Below are 13,195 nucleotides of genomic sequence, written 5' to 3'. Positions count from 1 at the left end.
AACTGCCAACGCCCCCAGTTGTAAAAGGAGATAGAGCGGCTTGTCCAAGATTGTCACCAGCCACTAGGCAGTAGAGCTGGGGGACCTGACCCCAGGCAGGTCCTCTGGCCGCAGAATCTGCGCTCTGATCCATCAGGCTTCCCTCATCCTTCCATCCTTCCCTGAGGCTCCACTCTCCTCCAGACAAATCCCCGATGAGAATACATTTCCTGGGAGTTGGCTCAAGCTGGGGCCCCTGCTCCACTAGCATCTTGCAAAGTTTATTTTTCCCATCACAGTTTAAAAGCAGGTCTCCCATGCTCGCTTCAGCAGCACTTATACTAAAATGGAAATGATACAGAGAAGATTAGCATGACCCCTGTGCAAAGATGACGCACAAATTTATGAAGCGTGGCATATTTTTGTTCCGATGTTTTCTTAGGTCAGTCTCCCAAGACAATAGAAATAAAAACAAAAAATAAACAAATGGGACCTAATCAAACTTACAAGATTTTTGCACAGCAAAGGAAACCATAAAAAAGAAAAAAATGAAAAGACAACCTACGGAATGGGAGAAAGTATTTGCAAATGATGCGACCAACAAAGGCTTAACCTCCAAAATATACAAACAGTTCATACAACTCAACAGCAGAAAAACAAACAGCCCTATCCAAAAATGGGCAGAAGACCTTCACAGACATTTCTCCAAAGAAAACATACAGATGGCCAGTAGGCACATGAAAAGATGCTCAACAACACTAATTATTAGAGAAATTCAAATCAAAACTACAATGAGGTACCACTTCACACCAGTCAGAATGGCCATCATTAAAGTCTACAAACAATAAATGCTGGAGGGGGTCTAGAGAAAAGGGAACCCTCCTACACTGTTGGTGGGAATGTAAGTTGGTGCAGCCACTATGGAGAACAGTATGGAGGTTCCTTAAAAAACTGAAAATAGAACTCCCATATGAGCCAGCAATCCCACTCCTGAGCATATACCAGGGGAAAACTATAACTCAAAAAGATACATCACCCCTATGTTCATAGCTGCACTATTTACAATAGTGAAGACACGGAAGCAATGTAAGTGTCCATCAACAGATGAGTGGATAAAGAAGATGCAATATATAGAGAGAGAGATACAGATATATACACACATACAATGGAATATTACTCAGCCATAAAAAAGAGTGAAATAATGCCATTTGCAACACCATGGATGAAACTAGAGGTTATCATACTAAGTGAAGTAAGTCAGAACGAGAAAGACAAATATCACATGATATCACTTATCTGTGGAATGTAAAATATGGCACAAATGAATCTATCTACAAAACAGAAACAGACTCACAGGCATAGAGAACAGACTTGTGGTTACCAAGAGGGAGAGGGGGAGGGGGAGGGAGAGGGATGGACTGGGAGTTTGGGGCTAGGAGATGCAAACTATTACATTTAGAATGGATAAACCACAAGGTCCTACTGTAGAACACAGGGAACTATAGTCAATATCCTATGATAAACCATAATGGAAACAGGGAACTATAGTCAATATCCTATGATAAACCATAATGGAGAATATGAAAAACAGAATGTATATATGTGTATAACTGAGTCACTTTGCTGTACAGCAGAGATAGGCACAGCATTGTAAATCAACTATACTGCAATTAAAAAAAGAGAGGGACTTCCCTGGTGGTGCAGTGGTTAAGAATCCGCCTGTCAATGCAGGGGACACAGGTTCGAGCCCTGGTCCGGGAAGATCCCACATGCCGCGGAGCAACTAAGCCCGTGCACCACAGCTACTGAGCCTGCATTCTAGAGCCCACGAACCACAACTACTGAGCCCGTGTACCACAACAAGAGAAGCCCGCAATGAAAAGCCCGAGCGCCTAGAGCCCGTGCTCCACAACTACTGGAGCCTGCACACCTAGAGCCCACAAGCCACAACAAGAGAAGCCACCACTTGCCACAGCTAGAGAAAACCCACGCGTAGCAACCAAGACCTGACTCAGCCAAAAATGAATAAATAAATAAATAAATAAATTTTTATGAAAAGAGAGAGAGAGAAAAAACAACAGGTCTCTCAAGCCCCAGTGCCGTGCATTCAGCCATTAGCTCTCACTAATAGCTTGAGCTTGATTTATATGTCATATTTCTGGCTGTTCTCTTAGCAGTGATAAATTATCACGGAAGGACAGGAGAGTCTGGAAAGGGGGACACTACCCCCAGAAGTTACAAATTCAGGGCTCTAAAGTGTGAAGTAGTGGGTGATAGTGGGGACTGGAGAGGCAATGACAAGGCAGAGATGAGAAGGAAGCTCAGGACTTCCCTGGCAGTCCAGTGGTTAGGCCTCCGCACTTTCACTGCAGAGGGCCTGGGTTCAATCCCTGTTCTGGGAACTAAGATCCCACAAGCCAAGTGGTACAGCCGAAAAAAAAAAAAAGAAAAGGAAGCTGGACAAATAACAAATGTTAACGAGGGTATGAAGAAAAGGGAACCCTCCTGCACTGTTGGGGGGGAATGTAAGTTGGTGCAGCCACTGTGGAGAACAGTATGGAGGTTTCTTAAAAAACTAAAACTAGAACGATGACCCAGCAATTAATTCCTGGGGATATATCTGAAAAAAACAAAAACACTAATCCAAAAACATACATGCACCCCAATGTTCATAGCAGCAGAATTTACAATAGCCAAGACATGGAAGCAACCTAAATGTCCATTGACAGATGAATGGATAAAGAAGATGTGGTACATATATACAATGGAATATTACTCAGCCATGAAAAAGAATGAAAATTTGCCCTTTTGCAGCAACATGGATGGACTTGGAAGGCATTATGCTAAGTGAAATAAGTCAGACAGAGAAAGACAAACATTGTATATCATTTATATGTGGAATCTAAAAAAATACAACAAACTAGTGAATATAACAAAGAGACGTACTCACAGATATTGAGAACAAACTAGTGGTTACCACTGGGGAGAGAGAAGCAGGAAGGGGCAACATAGGGGTACGGGAGTAAGAGGTGCTAACTATTTGGTATAAAATAAGCTACAAGGACATAATTGTACAGTCCAGGGACTATAGCCAATATTTTATAATAACTATAAATGGAGTATAACCTTTAAAAGTTGTGAATCACTATATTGTACACTTGTAACATATTCAATATAATATTGTACATCAACTACAATTAAAAAAAAAAGAGGGGCTTCCCTGGTGGCGCAGTGGTTGAGAATCTGCCTGCCAATGCAGGGGACACGGGTTTGAGCCCTGGTCTGGGAAGATCCCACATGCCGCAGAGCAACTAGGCCCTTGAGCCACAATTACTGAGCCTGCGCGTCTGGAGCCTGTGCTCTGCAACAAGAGAGGCCGCGATGGTGAGAGGCCCGCGCACCGCGATGAAGAGTGGCCCCCACTTGCCACAACTAGAGAAAGCCCTCACACAGAAACGAAGACCCAACAGAGCCATAAAATAATAAATAAATAAATAAATAAATAATTTTAAAAAAAACTATTAAAAAAAAAAAGAAATGGAAGCTGAAGAGATGACAAAACAACCATCCTCAACTTAGTTTCTACCTTTGGCCGCTGAACTAGTGTTTGCTATGATGCTACAGCGAAACCTGGGTTCTGTAATTATTACCCAAATCCGCAGGCATTAAAGGAAAACCGTCTACCTAGTTCCTGTCTCTGCCAGCCCTCAAAATGTACCTTTTCCTCCCCAAGCCAATATCAACGGCACCTAATTGAGAGTTCACAATTTCACGTGGAATAATTTGTGAGCGCTGGGTCTCAAATGGATATCAGGTGCAGCTAACACGCATAATAAAATCTCAAGGGCTTGCCAACTAGAGGTGTAACCTATAAACAAACTGGTTCTAATAGCAATTCATTCTGTGGCAGATACTGCATGATGAAAGCATCCCACAGAATAAAAGAGCTTCTGTTTGCACAGAATACCATGGCAACTGGCAATTGCAATAGAAACATTAGGATAAAAACAATCTAATAGAGATTTGGAAGAACCAGAACTTCCCTGAGAGCCTGGTCAGTTGGAGGGTTTGCTCCTGGCTTGACCTGTGAGGCCCAAGAAGCAAAAGCTGGGCAGTGACTTGGGGAGGGAGCTCACGGGAGATGGCAGGAAGCTGTCACCTGGGGGAGAGAGAAGTAAAAGCCCAGGGTCTGGGACACCACCACATCCTCTGCAGCAGTCAAGGCAGCTGGAGAGATGGAGGTGGCAGCCGTGAGACCGTGGGTAAGGGGCAGGTCATCCCTCTCATTCCCCGCCCTGCAGACACTTCTATCTCTCGCTGCTATTCCACTGGCCAAGGCCACACTGAGTCAGCTCGTGAACCTGGTACCTTGCAGCAGGCCTCCTGCTGTGAAATCCCACCTGACCATTCACATCCACTCTCTGGGCAGGCTCTTCTTCTTGCATTTGGACAAAAACTCTTACAGTCACCCTCAGATATCAAAAAGCCTCCAGCAATGTTAAGTCATTAAAAATTTGTTTCGATTCAGTGACGACTATATCCAGTCTGGTGCAACAAGTTAAAATTTCAATCTTCATTCAGAGTTAACGTCTTCTCTCTCAGGTAAGGCCTGACACGGCCAGGTGGACCTGGGGCTTCTCTCTCCTTGGCCTCTCACTCCCACACCTGGGCACCCACTCACTCAGGTGCCTCTGGAGCTGAATCGCAGCCCAAATTCTCCAGATATGTGAGTAATGGATTAAGATCATTACTGGTTTCTGACCACCTACACCTTTGATTGACTCGCCCAATTCATTAAAATACCCATTTGACTTATTGATTTAATAAAAATTTACAGGATTAACACTGTGCTAGATGCTGCATAAGACACACTCCCTGCCATCCAGAAACTTTGCCTCTAGTTCTGATGAGAAAACATGTACACAAATAACTAGACCACAAGGCTGTGTAGACTATGGCCCTACTGGTCATGAGCACAGTAAGTGCTGTGAGAAATTAGCAAAGGAAACTATCCTTTCCAACATGGCTCATCGGAGAAGACTTTATGAGGAAGTGGGATGTGAATTTGAGACATGAATGCTGTGTAATAATAAAAGCTCAATATGGTGTTTTACATGGATATTACTCCTTAATCCCTTCAACAGCCTTGTGAAGGGGGTACTATTATTATCTGTAGTTACTGCTGAGAAAATTAAAGCCTGGTGATATCAAGTAATTTGTCTAAGTTCTCATAGCTGGGAAGTGAAGGATCAGGGATTCGAACCAACATTGTCCATTTCTGAACCCTGGAGAGAACTTTCCAAAATGGGAGGTGGAGGTGGAATAACAGACAAAGGAACGAAGTGAGGGAAGGAGAAAGATGGCCCAGGTGTGGCTAATCTGATACTTGACCAAAGGAGTCGTCTCAGCAGGAGCGTGGAAGATGGTCTCCGGGTTAGGGCGGTGGACTCCACCATCTCCACTCTAAGAAGAGCAGCCTTTAAGAACTCTAGGGCTTCCCTGGGGGCGCAGTGGTTAAGAATCCGCCTGCCAACGCAGGGAACACGGGTTCGAGCCCTGGTCCAGGAAGATCCCACATGCCGCGGAGCAACTAAGCCCATGCACCACAACTACTGAACCTGCAAGCCACAACTACTGAAGCCCGTGTGCCTAGAGCCCGTGCTCTGCAACAAGAGAAGCCACCGCAATGAGAAGCCCGCACAGTGCAACGAAGAGCAGCCCCCGCTCGCCGCAACTAGAGAAAGCCCACGCGCAGCAACAAAGACCCAATGCAACCAAAAATAAGTATAAATAAATTTTTTTTTAATTGTATTAAAAAAAAAACCCTCTAACCAAAGAGCGTGTCTGGAAGATGTGTGTCCCATTTGCAAGCTCCCAGCTCCCCTGGTGCTGGCCACATGACAAGTTTTTCCTGAGCTGCTGCCTGGGTTTACTTCTTTATTTCCTGTGGCAGCAGGATTTGATCTGCCAGCCCTGTACAGGAGGGTCTCTATCTGCACAGTCCTGTGTCCATGCACCTGGGCAGCTCATGCTGCTTCCTCTCCTTTTCCTCAACCCAGATAAAGAAAAATGCCAATCAGAAGTGTCCAGTAGGGCAGGCTGCTTTGGTTTAATCTTCTGTTGTGTTTAGAGGGTAGGATTTGGGGGCGGGGGAGACATGAGCGATACAGGAAAGAATAGACTCAGACTAGGGAATTCAACAGCGGGATGACCTAGAGGGTGGATCCGTCAAAACTAAGAAAAATCAATTCATCTCCCCAAAGCCAGTCATGATTTTCAATGAGTTCTCAGGAAGTGTGACAAAATGCCTTTTTTATTTATTTTTTTAAAAAGTATGTATTACCTATTGTTATGTTTGGTGATTTATAGAGTTATTTCATTGTGAAATGATGAGACTAGTGATTTTTCTTTCAGAATCAGCAGTTCACATGCTGCTCCTTCATCTCCTATGTGACCATCTCTCCCCTGGTCTGGGCTCATGTGCTTTAATCCACAAACACAGTCACATTTGTCACCAAGAGTTTGCATTTACTAGACTCCCTAGCTACTAATTTTTTTCTCCAAATTAAAAAGAGACAAATAAAATGGTAAGTGCAACCCTTGACAGCTACAGGAGAGTGAGCTAGAACTTCAAAACTGGGGGTGTCCCGGTTACTGCTGGGTCTGGCCCTGTGTTGTAATGCCTATAAGGGTTCCTGTCAATGAGGTCCAGGAGGAAATTCCAAAAGCATCAGGCAATACAATAATTTATACTTTCCATGTGGTTTTCCCCATTTCTCAGAATAGGTATGGTCTCAGGTTTTGGATTCTCTTTTCAGGCATGTTTTTTTGATATAGTAACGTTTGAAACCTTGCTTTTCATCTCCAAGAAGAGCAGCAAATGTGTATGAAATGCCTCTCTAGGAGTTGCAGAGTGGTGTCCTGATAACCTCTGTAGTAAAGAATTGCACTCAATTTTGTTCCTCCTGGAAGTCCCGATAATTTTCTTCTTGTAATAGCTATTGTCATCTTGTAGAACATGCTAGGAAACACTGTTATACATGAAATGAAGGCGTGGAGCATTTGGACCATCAGACTGGATTATAATAAAAGTCTTTTCATTGGACAGGAAGAAAAATAATGGATAGTGCATAAGAATAAGTGTTTTTTTCATGTGACACCTATAAATTAACTGCATATCCTGAATATAAACTGTTGCTATGAATTTTAAGATGCCTGAGATAAAAATAAAATAAATAAACCAGAGCTTATCAATTCAAGTCTCATTTTCGTGCTATTTCCCACAGAAATACACTCTAGGCTTCCAGAAAAATCTTTGGACTTCTCAAATGAACATTCTGAATGCAGCCGAGCTCCATGCCCTGGCTCCTTATTTCACCTGTTTAAATAGGTATGACCCACTAAAAACTGCAGAGATGCAGTTATGTGCCAGGAAAGTACAATTGCAGACATTTTTTTCCTGGAAACTGGGATGGAGCCCTCCAGTGGCTAATTTAATCAAGCAACGATACCCTGCGTAAGCAGAACAGCATGCGAAGAAGCAGCTTCTCTGCAGCTGTAGCCATGACAAGGTGCTTTGAGTCTAAGAGACCTAGGAATAAACAGCCCTGTGACCAATACACATTTCCCTGGGAAGAGGAAATAAAGCCTGAGGACAGAAGGAACGGAGTTTACCTCCTTACTTTGTGGGTGGCCTCTGAAGCCATTCTCATCAATTTCATGGCGGTGATTTACCAAAGGGAAAAGCCCGGAATTCGGTGCCACGTCAACAGTGGGAGAATATTTGTGCCTAAAAAAAGGAAAACCACCTATTTCCATGACTCAAGTGTCCCAAATGTTAAACGAAAAAGAATTTTCCATTTATCCTGAAATAATTTATCTGGCAGGTGCTATAGGTTGAAAGATTGTGTCCCCCCGCAAATTCATATGTTAAAAATCTAACGCCCATTGTGATGGTGTGAGGAGGTGGAGCCTTTGGGAGGTGATGAGGTCATGAGGGCAGAGCCCTTATGAGGGAATTAGTGCCCTTATGAAAGCGACCCCACAGAGCTCCCTCGTCCCTACTGCCGATGCGGGTACAGGTACAGTGAAAAGACAGCCGTCAGCTAGGAGGAAGGTCCTCAGCAGACACGGAATCTACCAGCGCCATGATCTCGGACTCACAGCCTCCAGAACTACAGGAATAAATGTCTGTTGTGTATAAGCCACCAGTTCGTGGGCTTTTGTTATAGCAGCCCTAACAGACTAAGGCAGACGTTGGTACCGAGAGTAGGATGCCGCTGTAACAAATGCATAAAAATGTGGAAGGTGCTTTGGATGGGGTAATGGTGAGAGGCTGGAAGGGCTTTGAGGTTCCTGCTGGAAGAAGCCCAGATGCCACGAACAGACCACGAAGGGCGATTCTGGTCAGAGACCAGAAAGAAAAGAATAGACTTCTAGAGAAGGCCTCAGTGTTTTCGAGAATACCTAAGGAATCCTGAACAGAGTCTTGGTGGGAATATGGACAACGAAGCCCATCCTGATGAGATCACAGATGGAAATGGCAAACAGCTGAGTGAGTGATGGAGGAGAGGCCAACCTTGTTACAAAGTAGCAACGAGCTTAGAGGAATTATGCTCACCTCCGAGGGTTTTGTGGAAGGTACGGCTTTCGAGGGGTGAAACTGGATATTTGGCTGAGAAAGTTTCAAAGTGTCAGAGAAATTGCCTGATGCCTCTTGGCTGCTTATAATAAAATGCAAGAAGAGAGACATGACAAAGATGGAATTGTTAATCAATTCTTGTGAGAATCAGGCCTGCCCCTCCCATCACAGGCCCTGAGAGCAAGGGCCTGGGGACAACCAATTTCAAAGGAGGGCCTCTGCCCCACACCCTGCACTCCATCGCCCCCCTGGTGGAGCAAAGCTGTGGGGACGTAGCTGCCTCCTCCCTGACTTCAAAGGATGCCCCCAAGAGCCTCGGGTCCAGGCAGAGAACCGCGGGGGGAGTGGGGCTTGTGTCGAGAGCCCCCGCTAGGGCCACGCCCAGCGGGACAGCAGAGGGAAGCCAGTGGACTCAGCTGTGGTGTGAGAGAGAGCCGCATGCCTGGGCTCCCACCCGGCAAAGCCCCCGGGGCAGGCCCTCTAGAGCCCTCCAAAGGGGGGCTCCAGAATCCCCGCCCCAGTGTGTCTGGAAGGCAGAACCTCCGCGAGGTGGGCCAGAGGCCAGAACACCGAGCCCAAGGTTATTCCTGAACCTTGAGGTGTGATCCACCTTTGCCCTGTTGGATTTTGGAGGTGCTGGGCACTCTGTCCTTCCTCTGTCTGTACTATGCCTGCCTCACCACTGTGTTTTGGAACCAGAGATTCACGGCTGGAGAGGAATTGGAGTCTCCCCCACATCTGCTTTAGATGGTGTTTAGAGGAGACTTTGGACTGAGACTTTTGAGTTGATGACATACCAGAAGGACATGAACTTGCGGGGGGGGGGGGGGCAAAGGCAAAACAAACCAAGACAGCGGGCGTCAGTTTATCCAAGATACAGCTCAAAACCAGAAAGTAATAACAGGGAAAAAAATACTGTTCTGAACTTGACCTATTGAATGCCACTCCTCATCAAGGAACAGAAAGGGCCCGCTGTCCTGCCTGCCGAGAAGCACCGGAGGGTCTGCTCACGCATCCGCGGCACAACGCAAAGACCACTTCCCACCTGACTTTTCATATCTCCCTATCTTGGCTCTTCCCAAGGATGCTTTCTCTTCTCTCTGGTCTCAGAGCTTCCGCGGACCACCCTGATAACCAATACGTTCCTGGTTAAATCCACCCTGTGGACCCTCTTCCCCAAAACTGTCCTTGGGTGCACTGGCTGCCCACACTCCCTAAAAGTGTGTGAGCTGCACGACCTCGAAATCTCACCTCCTTCCTAACGGAAGTGCTCCTGATACGTCTGTGTGGGGTGGACTGCCACCGGCTCTCAGTGGGATGGTACCCAGTGCCTAGGTCATTTGGGGGTCATCTGGATGTGCAGGAGATCACAGAAACCAGTTCTCAGTGTCTTACACATGAGTGACCCCTAATATTTGTTCAATGATTGCCTGGATGGATAGGTGAATGGTTGGAAGTATGGTTGTGTTAGACATCAATTTCAATCCTAATTTTTAGGTAATGCATTTTTCATGTTCACTGTGACACGTATATATGGCTTCTACAGTTAAAATGAAAGAAAAGGAGCACTTGGTGTCCCCTCTGTGTGATCATCTTTTATGTGGATACCTATGTTGGAGGGGATAAAGCTAGCTACTGTAACAGGTGACTGCCAACGTTTCCGTGAGTTAATGTAATAAACATGTATTTCTTGCTCTTGAAGCGGTCCAGTCAATTCAGCTGTGCTTAGCTGTCAGTGGCTTTCCTCACATGATGACTGAGGCATCCAGGTTCTTCTGCCTTGCGGCTCTGCCATCCCCTGGGGCCATAGGGCCCTCTTCAGCCACCCAGCAGGGGAAGAGTAAGTGGAGAAGGCACACATGCTTCCTGAGAAAACCTGGCCTGGACATGACACGCATCTCTCCTGCCCACAGTCCATCAGCAACCCTGCGTCACTGGACACACCGGGATGCAGGGGGGACTGGGAAATAGTCCCTGGCTGGACCACCGCCTCCTTCCTAGTACAAACTCACGCTAAGGAAAGGTGAGAGGGCTTCTCTGGTGGCGCAGTGGTTAAGAATCCTCCTGCCAACGCAGGGGACGCGAGTTCGAACCCTGGTCCGGGAAGGTCCCACATGCTGAGGAGCAACTAAGCCCGTGCGCCACAACTACTGAGCCTGTGTGCCACAGCTACTGAAGCCTGTGCGCCTAGAGCCCGTGCTCTGCAACAAGAGAAGCCACTGCAGTGAGAAGCCCGCGCACCGCAACCAAGAGTAGCCCCCGCTCGCCGCAACTAGAGAAAGCCCGAGTGCAGCAACGAAGACCCGACGCAGCCAAAAATAAATAAATTTATGTTTTAAAAAAAGTGAGCACAAACTTTTGGTCAATAGCTACCATCTTTGCTGTTTAACTTCAAAAGAAATACAAAACAATTAGCAAAGATGATGATTATTATTTTATTTATTTATTTATGTCTGTGTTGGGTCTTCGTTTCTGTGCGAGGGCTTTCTCTAGTTGCGGCAAGTGGGGGCCACTCTTCATCGCGGTGCGCGGGCCTCTCACTATCGCGGCCTCTCTTGTTGCGGAGCACAGGCTCCAGACGCGCAGGCTCAGCAATTGTGGCTCACGGGCCCAGTCGCTCCGCGACATGTGGAATCTTCCCAGACCAGGGCTCGAACCCGTGTTCCCTGCATTGGCAGGCAGATTCTCAACCACTGCGCCACCAGGGAAGCCCGCAAAGATTATTTTTAACGAGAATGCCCAGTGCTGTTTTGAAAAGAGCACTCTCACATACTACTTCTAAATGACAAAACGTTTTTTGCTCTAATTTCAAACTGCTTTATTTAGAAAGCAATTTGCAGTATGTGTTATGACTCTAAGTTTTTCATGTCTTGGGATCTAGCGATCCTTCTGAGGATCCACACTGAGGTAATATTCCAAAATGTAAGATGTTGCACATAGAGTTATGCATAGCAACAAAAAGTTAGGAAAAATAGTGAAAACTTACTACTAAGAGAAAAGTTCATTATCTTATTAAACATTTGTCCAATGGCATATTTATGTAGCCATTGAAATATTTATGAAGTATTAATGTTTTTTGTGAAGCTTTATTTTTTTAGAGCAAGTGATAAAATTTTAAGAGCAGTATTATCTCAATTATTTAAAAAAAGAAACAAGTAGGAAAATACTGACTATACTAAATGTTAGCTGAGGCTGCTTCTAGGTGGTGGGATATGATAATTTCTGTATTTTTCCATACTACTCAGACTTTCTAAAATTAATGTATATTACAACTTTATATTCAGAAATTAAAAAATAAAATTGGAGGGTAAGGAGAATGACCTCATCCAAGACAGACATTACTCAGCAGAATTCGGTTGCATCCTTGCAGTAACTGCTCCCCAAGCTCCCATCTCCTGTTTCCTTGGCTGTTTTCCTCATTCTTGGTCTTGGCTACTGCTTTTGATGCCCACTTCCCCCCCCCCCCACCCCGCCCCGGTAACATCACCAGGTGAAGTCCTTGTTTCAACTGAGCTTGGTCCCCTAATCAAGTACTCATCAGTACTGCCCTTTGCTGCTGTGTCATTTGTCATTTCCTGGTAATAACACTACTTGCTCAGAATTTTAGGTCTGATCAACTCTGTGATCTTCTAAGAATACAAATGATTAGAGCAGTTCTTTGAAGGAGGCTGATCTGGAGCAAGACATCTGGAAGACTGGAGTGTGATAAAGACAACGTGATGCCTTTACCTGTTTACGTGGATACAGGATTCTCCACGTCTCCAGGGCTCTTCAGTCGCCTGTGAGCTCCTGGAACACACCACCTGCATCGTCTTGGCTTTTCCAGTGCCTAACACAGTTCTGGTCCGTAACTGGCACTTAATAAATGTTTCGAATGAGTGAACGACTAAACGGGTGGAAGGGAGGGTAACTGTTTAATGGTGGTGATGGCTGTTTGCTAATGGAGATCAGCCAGTCAGTTAACATTGATTGAGAGCCCACGACGTACCACTTTGTGCTCGGAGCTGGATTTCCCGAAAGTGTAGTAGAAAAAAGTGGAGTGGTGCCTCAGCTGGACCTGTGATCCAGTGTAAATGTGAAGGCTCAGGCGTCTGTGAAGCCTTTTTAAGAGGCGTTTGGACCATCCTCCTAGTGCTAACTACAGGATAAATGGTCCCAGGGCTACTGATCTGGATTAAGCATAGCTGGACAGAACAGGCAGAGTTTAGTCACTGGTTAGTTGGTAGTCTGCCAGGGTCCAGTGGTCACAGATAGGGTCAGCATACAGTATCAAAGATTAACTCAAGGACGTCCCTGGTGGTCCAGCGGTTAAGAATCCGCCTGCCAATGCAGGGGACACAGGTTCGAGCCCTGTTCCGGGAAGATCCCACATGCCGCGGGGCAACTAAGCCCGTGCGCCGCCACTACTGAGTCCGTGTGCCTAGAGCCCGTGCTCCACAACAAGAGAAGCCATCGCTATGAGAAGCCTGTGCACCACAACGAAGAGTAGCCCCCGCTCACCACAACGAGAGAAAGCCCACACTCAGCAAGGAAGACCCAGCGCAGCCAAAAAAAAACAAAGCACACACACACAGA

At 45.9% G+C, this 13,195-nt stretch overlaps 1 non-coding gene across 1 annotated transcript; it reads left to right on the top strand.

Moving 5' to 3' along the window:
• The first annotated feature begins 296 nt into the window (after positions 1 to 296).
• On the top strand, positions 297 to 403 carry LOC114239203 (U6 spliceosomal RNA). The gene has a single exon (XR_003624390.1). It is a non-coding gene; the product is annotated as a U6 spliceosomal RNA (small nuclear RNA).
• The last annotated feature ends 12,792 nt before the right edge of the window (positions 404 to 13,195 follow it).

The sequence above is a fragment of the Balaenoptera acutorostrata genome, chromosome 6 (assembly GCF_949987535.1).
Source record: "Balaenoptera acutorostrata chromosome 6, mBalAcu1.1, whole genome shotgun sequence".
NCBI classification, from domain to species: Eukaryota; Metazoa; Chordata; class Mammalia; order Artiodactyla; family Balaenopteridae; genus Balaenoptera; species Balaenoptera acutorostrata.
Note: the sequence above shows the minus strand (reverse complement) of the source record. Positions and strands in the feature narration are given on the sequence as shown.